This window comes from Camelus bactrianus, chromosome 30 (genome assembly GCF_048773025.1).
Source record: "Camelus bactrianus isolate YW-2024 breed Bactrian camel chromosome 30, ASM4877302v1, whole genome shotgun sequence".
Lineage (NCBI taxonomy): Eukaryota > Metazoa > Chordata > Mammalia > Artiodactyla > Camelidae > Camelus > Camelus bactrianus.
The window spans coordinates 12,306,539-12,312,461 of NC_133568.1; the positions used below are offsets into that span (position 1 = coordinate 12,306,539).

The window sequence follows — 5,923 nt, forward strand, 5'->3', positions numbered from 1 at the left end:
GCTTGAGACACAGCTCAGATAATTCTGGCTTGACATATTCTCCCCTCTGAATTTATTCTGTGATCTTGCAAACAACACATAGAAGGAAAAAAGAAAAGAAAGAAAGAAAGAAAAGAAATCTTCATCTGCGGACTCCTTATCAGAAAATTTCAGAGTTATCACCACGCCCGCCTAAGGCGTCTTCCATCATCTGACTTAAGAAGCAGGGCTGGGACTTGGCAAGGGCGAATGCCAGGGGATGCCGGGCTCAGAGCGAAGTTGGTTTGTCTGACTTCAAATCCCTTTCCTGATAAAGTGATGACTGCGATCGAATCATCTCAAAGTCACCGTGTCCTTAGGCTGCGGTCCCATATTTTGCGTCCATCACCCTTCACCCATCTCTCTCCTTTCTCTTAGCCAAGGAAAGTTCTTCAGGATCCAGGAGGCAACGTCCACTTCAGTTAAGCAGATAGCTATGCTGTTTGCTCCTTGATTTGATTTAAGGACAGGAGGCAAACATTCAGCGGGGGAGGCGCGGGCTCTAGCGCCGTGAGCCGGCAGGGCTGGGCTTACGCCTCACGAGGTCGGGGAAAGAGGCGGAGCCTGGAGAGCGCGCGCGGGCCGGTAGGCGGGGCCGGCGCGTGCGCAGGGCTGCGCGCCTGCTTCCAGCTGCGGGAGCTGGGGGCCGTTCCGCTGGGGGTGACTTTAGAACTGGGCTTGCAGGGTTTCAGGGATGAGACAAGGTTTTGACCGGATGCTAGGGAGAAGGGGGCAGAGCCTTCCCGGTGGAGGAAGCCAGGTGAGCAGCGATGGGGGAGGGGAGGGAAAGGAGCGAGTGGAAGGCGGCTCAGGAGTTTGGAATTTCTCCTGCGACCACTTCAGAGCCTTAGGAGGGCTGCCTGCACTTCATTGCCAAAACTTTCTCATTTATCTGCCTGTTTGCAGTTAAATCTGTGCTTCCCGGTTTCATCTGCTAAGAGGGCAAAGCGGGAGCTTCTCTGGCGGCTGCTGCGAGGTCACTCTGGAACTCTGTGCTTTCGGATAACGCCTCCTTGTCTAGGGCCCGCTGTTTTGCTTGGCTCCGCCTGCCTCCCTGACAGCACTAGCTCCACACAGCCGTTTCGTTTTCTTTGCTGCTTTTGAGAGATCAGAATCAGATTTTGTCAATTTTAAGTTTTCGTAAGTTTTATCCTGTGTTCACGGCTGTCTGTAGGAAGAAAAAAATAGATACACGTCATCTGCCAGAGATGGCATTCTTAATATTGTTATGTTACAGCTGAAATGAAAACATTAAGAAACGTAGCAAACATCCCATCTCCTCGGAAGACTTTTGACCCTAAAACCGCTTTAAATAAAAGCTGACAGATACTAGATTCAATTTCTTGTGATAACATATAATGGAAAATAATCTGAAAAGAAAAAATATATATATATAACGAAATCCCTTTGCTGTACACCTGAAACTAACATTGTAAATCAACTACACTTCAATAAAAAAAATTTTTTTAAAAAGCTGATAAGAAAATGAAAAGGAAGATCTTGATCCCTGTAAGTTTTGCTTAGTGAGTTCACTAATGGAAGTTTCAGAGAATTCTTGTGGCACTTAGCAGGCGCTCACGTAATTGTTAGTTCTGCTCAGAGAGAAGAGTTCATGGTTAGGTGGGAGACGCCAGAAGGTTTTCCTCCCATGCTGGGACTCCTCACTCAGTCCCAACAGTCCACAGTGCAGTGTTGTGTCCTTTTTAATTAAAAAGAGCGAAGTATCTAATTGATTAATCAAAGGGACCAGTTTAGTAAATATACTGCATCCACTTGAGAATGCTTATGTCATTTTTTAAAAGGTGATTATTAAGACTGTTATAAAATATAATGGTGTAATTTTAAGAGGAGAAGAGCAGAATGTGAAATTTTGTATCACTAGAGGTCTAAACACTTTAAAAATGAGTTGGGTCTGTTGTACAGACAGCCTCTTGGAGACTGAAGGCTGGATCCAGTGACTAGTCAAAGGTGTTTCCCAGTAGGGGCCGACCAGATACAGGATTGCAGGCTAAATCTGAAGTTAAGTGAGCGATAAACATTCCTGAGTATAAATAAATATGTTTTTGAAAGAGACCTATGTTAGGTAAGCGGTGTTTTTTACCTGCGTCCAGGTGTCAAGAAAACAAATTTGCAGCAAGCTACTCCCTTCACCATTTTCTTGTCTTCCTGAATACTTTCCGTTTGGATTGTTTCCTCTAAAATTGATGCACGGATGATCTTTCCCGTCAAATTAATATTGTGTGCACATCTCCTAAAAAACACAGGCTTGCCTGGTTAGGTACACTGCTGTGCACGGTCTAGAGCTCTCTCAGAATCGTGAATGGTTTCTGTCAGTGACCAGTGTTAATAGATGAACTTGTCCACGTGAGGACTTGAGGCTGCCTCCTTCCCCGAGTGTCTGGGGCTGGAATCGGCAGTAATGACTGATCACCCGGCTTTCACCGATGCACAGAGTACAGAAGGTAATTTAGGTAGATGAGTGGGTGATGGGCTTATGGTGGAGGACTCGTGGTGGATTGCCACAAAGTTGCTGGTCTGTTATATGAAGATCCAGAGGTAAGATCCTGGTGTTTAAAAAGAAATGGCCACCAGTTTCTTGGGTTTTGAGCACCCTGCATGAGGGGCATCACTAGAGATGTTTACTTTCTTCGAAGTAAGGTCATATTTCACTGTTTCCTCTTCTCTGGCACTCAGCCCTTATTTTCTTCTCCCTCCTTTTCACTCTCCTGCCCTTTCCTGCAGTCATATTTACGGACTGTGCTTTCTTGACCGTTCCTCTCACCTAGAGGTCTCAGGGCACAACTATGGTTTGCAGTGGTAGAGTTAAGACATCACCCTTTCCAGAGGTGTCCAGCCCAGCCTGAAACATTACTTAGAGATCTGCTTAATTAAGCCGTTCTTTCTCCTTCCTGCTCTCCCCATAGACACCTCTCAGCTGATATCTGACTGGCACGCCTCCATGTGTGGACATCAACACACATAACCCCTGAAATGTTGCTCGTAAGCGGTGGTGCATGCAGCTGAGAGTTGGCTAATTCTTGCCTGCCTTTCTCCCTGACCCCTCACCTCCTAATCTGGGAGCCTGGGGGACCATGCAGAATGCAAATGGACTGGTTCTAGAGATGATCTGGAACCATTTACCAGATGAGGAAACTGATGCTCAAAGAGCCTTGCTCAGGATCCCGGGTCTAAAAGTGACAGCTATGGGACAAGATCCCAGAGCACTTCCATCCCAATCTGGCAGCCTTTTCCAGATGCTTTCTTTTCAGATGTCATGATGCTTCCTTGAGTAACTTTCCTAATCCTGGAAACTTCTAAGATGCGGTGCAAGAAAAGCCAGGTTTCCTTCACAGCTTTGTCCAAATGCCACCTGTTTCGCAAAGCTTTTAGAGATGGACCCAGTCATAAGAGAACTCTGCATCCTCCAATCTCCCTGAGCATCTTTTAGACCAGGAAAAGCATTTGTAGTCTACAGTACTGCCATCGATTCAGGTTAATTAGGTACATGTGTTACCCTCCCTCCTGGACTACAGGAGCTACTTTAAGGCAGCAATTGTGTCTTTTAATTTTTGTCTGTCTCATAACACTGGCACAGTGTTTGGCAGTGGTGGGTTCTCAAGAAGGTATGCTGCCCAAGTGAATGAGGGAATGAATGAATGAACAATGATCCCATTGGATGAGCACCTTTGTTCCCTCCTAGATGAGGGTGCCGTAAATCAAAGTGTGGTGGGTCTCTGAGGACTGAGAGCTTTGTAAGTTATGGGGAAGTCTTTCTGTCTCTCTGGCTGAGCGGGCAGTGATAACATTAAAACTGCAACCTTGGAGTAGATCGCAGTTAGTAAATCACTGCTTTAGGAAGTACATTCATATGGGCTCTTCAGAAATAAATCAGTGAAATTACTGCCACTGGCCAGTCAAGCAGATCTTCCCCTCAACAGAGCAGGTGCCTTGTGTTCACCCGGCTAGGATCTGGAAATTGCTGCTGAAAATTGTTCCAGCATCAGTGTCCCTGCCCAGCTTGGGGTTTCTAGTCATCAGTGTCTGCCTCTTTGAGGGCCTTCCCCAGTGAGGAGAGGGTGGCAACAGCTCATTGTTCAGTCACGGTGGTCAAGGCAACCTGGGGCAGCTGCCCCACCTTCAAGCCTTCCCTACACGTGGCTGCAGTTTTCATTTCTGGATTTCTTCACTTGATAAGTTTTCTTATGGAGGACTCAGTGGCTAGGGAGCTCGAAAATCATATCTCAGTAAAGAACTGTGGGAAGCTCTCCTCATAAGAAAAACTCCGAATCCTGGTCCATCTCGAAGAATCAGTGAATTTTAGAAACGGTTAAGTGACTTCACGTATCCTCCTCCCCACTAAAATATTTTTGCTTCTTTACCTTAGTTCTAAGTGCTGAGACCTCCGGATACACAAGGTAGCAGTTAGAGTTGGAATGCTGATTTATATTTCTGAGTTAGTAGGAGATAACGAAGGAAGATTCTCCAGGTTCCTTCTTTTTCCATCACAATTTATTCCACAACAAATATTTATTAAGTACCGAAGATGTGTCAGGAACCATGAGAGGCTTTGGGGATATGAACAGGAAGTAGATTTTGCTTTCAGGGATTTTGTCATTTGAGAAGGTGGCTGAGATCCGCATGGTGGGAGGCTGGAGGGAATAGCCCTGGGATGGGGACTGGGTAGAGGGCTCTGGGCACAGGAATGAGAGAGGAGTGTGCTGGCTTGGGGAGGGGTCACTCAGCTGGGGCTCAAGGAGGGAGTAGGGTTTCACCAGAGGAGAGGTGGGTATTCCAGACAGCGGGAGCAGCATGGAGAAAGGACTTGATTGTGAGTTTAGGGCATCAGGACTGGTCATTCAGGCATCTATTCACCCACAGATAATTATTGATCAATCCGTGTGGCTGGCTCTGTGCTGACCACTGTGTCACTCAGGTACATACGGAGCTGCCTCGGGCAGAGCCTCTGTCTTCCAGGAGCTCAAAGTTCAGATGGAGGGCGAAATTGCTGCAGAGAGAGTTAGGAGTGAGGTTGGAAGTTGGGCTGATGGGCTGTGAGAAGCTCTGGCCCTGGACTAAGGAATGTGGACTTAGGTTGGCAATGTCTTGGCTGGCTTATGGTCTAAACCCAAAACCAGTCCATTAATGAGGGACACATAGAGCATTTCTCTCTCTCTCTCTCTCTCTTTTTTTTTTTTTTTGCTTTTGCAAACATTATTGTGATGAATTGCTTCATACACATTTCATACATGTGAGCACACACCTGTAGGGTCAGGTCCTAAAACAGAACCACTGGATGAAAGGTTGTGTGCATTTGTAATTTTATCAATGTTCACTTCCAGCATCAGTTTGTGAGATGCTCTGAGCATCTTAGCTGCCCTCTCTGATATGCTTACAAGGCGCTTTGGGAAAGCAGGTGGGTGATGATGAGAAGGCTAATCTTCAGCCAAATGAAGTGACACCAGAGGGATTTTCTCAGTCTTTGGGGTCTTGATTCTTCTCCTTAGGGTTTGAGACCATCCCAGGTTATAAGCCAAGGTAACCAGTGCTGTCTTGGGCAGAGATGACACACATTTTCAGTAGGTATCTGATGTATAGATGCTTTTTGTGAACAACATAGTGATTGAACAATATTGGTATTATTTCTAGTTTGAAGGTGTGATTTGAAGGTGTAATTTGGAGGGAGAGGGGTAGAAATCAAGTGATTAGTCAGAAATGGTGAGGTCAAGGGGTACCTGCTAAGTGGGTGGCTGGCAGAGCCTTTTTAGGGTGGAAACTTCCTAGTATAGTCACCATATCTGGTGCCTTTCGTGGCATTCAGCATACAGTAGGCCATTTAAAACTGTTGACTTAGGTGGTGCTGGCACAAAAACAGACAGAGATTAATGGAACAGAATAGGGAGCCCAG

The 5,923-nt window shown here is 46.2% G+C and overlaps 1 long non-coding RNA gene across 1 annotated transcript; it reads left to right on the forward strand.

The window, feature by feature from the left end:
- The first annotated feature begins 531 nt into the window (after positions 1-531).
- Positions 532-2,091, forward strand: LOC141575611 (uncharacterized). Its single transcript, XR_012503288.1, has 2 exons — positions 532-778; positions 925-2,091. It is a non-coding gene; the product is annotated as an uncharacterized LOC141575611 (long non-coding RNA).
- Positions 2,092-5,923: the final 3,832 nt, after the last annotated feature.